The sequence below is a fragment of the Melopsittacus undulatus genome, chromosome 3 (assembly GCF_012275295.1).
Source record: "Melopsittacus undulatus isolate bMelUnd1 chromosome 3, bMelUnd1.mat.Z, whole genome shotgun sequence".
Taxonomy (NCBI): domain Eukaryota; kingdom Metazoa; phylum Chordata; class Aves; order Psittaciformes; family Psittaculidae; genus Melopsittacus; species Melopsittacus undulatus.
This window is the reverse complement of record NC_047529.1, coordinates 58,760,144-58,763,311: the sequence shown is the minus strand read 5'-3', so window position 1 is coordinate 58,763,311 and position 3,168 is coordinate 58,760,144.

Here is a 3,168-nt window from a genome sequence, read left to right as displayed (position 1 = left end):
AGCAAATGGGGGGCAGAGATTGGGCTGCAGGAGTGGCCCTCAAGCCCTGAAGTGCCATAATGACCCAGAAGTTATGCAGCTTGTTCACTGTTTTTACTATGGCAATTTTATCATATGAGATCTGTCCCTTACTCCAAACTCTTCTTTAATTCACAGCTCCTCATTTTTAGCTAATCCTTGACCTCAGCTGACAAGAGATGAGGTTGAACCCATTCCTTGCTCTCCAGCGCCCATCCTCTCCCTTGCGGGCTTGCTATCGGTAACTGTGCAGCAAGTATGACTCAAATCCCCATCTCTGGAGCACTCCGTGACACTTCTGGCACAGCTTCTCCTTCAACATCCGAGGTGTGAGTTCACTCCTGTTACCACAAACTGGCTAGCCCTGTAGGAAGTGAGAGAAAAGTGCAGAGGAGGGGAGAGGGAAATGAGTTAAAAAACAGTGAAGGTGGGGCTTGAGAGAAAAATACTTTGTGGGGAGTGAAATGACAGAGTTGGATTCTTGAAACTCACCCAGGTTTCTTGTTCAGTCATCATTTTACAGCTCCCACCTTGGGGTTTCCTTCCCGTCCTTTCCATGAATGTGGTGGTGTACTGGCTTTCACCTGCAAAGTGAAACATGTGGCACCCCTGGTGTCACCATCTGCTGTAGCCACCTCCTCGGAGCCAGCAGCACCCATCACTTGAGTGGGTGTATTCAACTTACATGGTTTTAGCATGGTGCCTAGGAAGGCTTTTCTTTACAAAAATTGTTTTGGAGCTTCTTCCTCTGCAGCAGAGGAGTCGGGAGGCCCTGCACAAAATGGTGGCACGGTCTGCGCAGACACTTCTTGTTACTGCTTTAATATATTGTGTTGTGGAAAACTGAATCATTGGAATTGCTTTTTTATCCAGGGAGTAAGTGATGGAGTCACTTGAGGACCTTTGTGTCATGGAAATTACAATTTCACAGTTCTGAAGTTTTACTTTGTACTGGTATGAATGTTTCATACAGACAGCAGAATACGTTTTCAACATGTGTAATAAATGCCAAACCCAGTTTTGGTCACAAGCCTTTTCTGTTTCATTTTCCAGCCAGGATAAGATTCCATTATACTGGGTTTAGTTGTAGAAAAAACATGTCGGTATTCAGAGTCAGGCTGTACAGACACTAGTAAGAGGATGTGTCATTTTTAATCACCAGTATTTCTGCACTTTACATCTTGGCACCTTTCAATAGGAAGACACACAAGGACTTTACCTTTCTGCTGAGGTGTGATTCTGCTGAACCACCCGAGAAGTTTCTCTGCCTATCTGGGTGATCTGCTCCCTTACAGAAACCAATCCAGTTTTGTTTTATTGTATATACATTTATACTTGACAGCTGTTGAGAAGCTCACTGGAACAATGGCCATAATGGCGATTTAACAAAAAAAGGAAAAAAAAAAACCCCAACAAAAAACCACCCAGCTTAATTTATTGCCCAAATGTCCTTCACTAAGAAACCATAATGTCAGTTTTTAGTGAAATTAGTTGATGCCCCACTTCTGGTTGTGCATTCAATTATTCCCATGGTAAGAAGACACAACCCTAATGGGTCAGCTTGCAATTTCCTTGAAATATATTGTGTGGTTTTAATTAATATGCCAATAAGAGGAACTTTGCGGTCTTCATTTTATCTCTTACTGAAACTTGAATGCATTCAGGGCTTCTGCTGCGATTGACTTCCTCGGGGAGGTGCAGCAGGAGTTGTGTCCCCTCTGGACTTCATAAATCACACTGGGTTTGGTATCGTTCTGGGGCATTGGGAAAAATATTTCAGTTCTGTGAAGCCTATTTACTTGCACTTTTCTCTCCCCCCTCCCCCAGACTAGATGCCACAGTTTCCATAATGCAGCCCTTGCTTTTTTTTACCGCATGCTTTGAACAACAAAGTGGGTGAACTGTAGCTACTGGGCATAATGATTAATTCTTTAGCTGTCATCTCAGGGGGCTCTGAAATTTAGGTCTTCCAAGTTTATGAGCCTCATTTCTAACAGAGGCTTGGTCTGGCGTAACCACGCAAGCTTTCAGGAAGATAACATGAGGCATAGATTAAATTCTCTTAAGAACCAGTACTCAAGTAAATGGAAGGATCCACAAAGGCTGATACCTACTTTTGTTCACATCTGTTTTGCTGCCTCTGTGTTATTTGCTTTCTGTGTACTTGCTAAATGCAAACCCAATCGAGATTGTGTGATGGGTGTATAGAAGAGGCCTGTTGCACAACTCCCCTTCCCCTGCCCGTACCCAAGTGAATCCTTGCTTGTGTCACTGCAGGCAGTTAAGAGTGCTTCAAAACCACATGCAGCTCCTATTCCAGAATGGCATTTGATGGTATCAGGAAGCTTGAGGGTTTGAGAAAAAAAAAGAGGAGCTTACTTATTCTTTAAAAGGAGTTTATTCTTCATCATTAGAAGATGCTAAAATAATCAAAGGCATTGAGTGTGTAGCATCAGCAAGTAGACCTTTGCTGCAAGGTATGGTCTGGATGGGATAAAAATACATTCTTCATCTTTAATATAATATATGCTTGAAATGAGCTGTAACACATTTTGGTGTTCTTTGATCCTAACATGCTGTGAGGCACTACACTGAAATGAATGCGGATACCATCGATAAAGGAGAAGATCGTTAACATCTTAATTTATGGGCATGTGCCACAGTTGCCACATTATAAACAAGGGTGTGAGCTTTTCACAGCTGCCTCAAGATATGGAACTTTTACCTCTTGTTGTCCCAGGGTAAACAGGTTGCTCGTGTCTCTGAGCACAGAAGAGTGCTTTCTCTGGCATTGGCTGATGAGGGAGAACGTGAGGATGAATAATTACTGTGGATATGCTGCATGCTCTGTAACCACATGTGCATCTTGATCTGATAGTAATGAATCTGAGTGTTCATCTTTACCTGCAGGATTTCTCCTGAGGGATTTTGTTATTTATATTAAAGAGGGTTTTCTTGGAGCTGAAGTAACCTTAGGACAGGGATCACTTTGCTGACTAACATTGGTGCTAATTGTTTGAAGCAAGGCAGTGGCTGGGATTTTTATGTAATTTTGCTGTGCAATGAGATGCAAAGTGTGAATGGTGTGGCTGGAACTTTCTTGAGAATTATTTGAGTTTGTTTTGCAATAGCAAATAGGATCACAGGAAC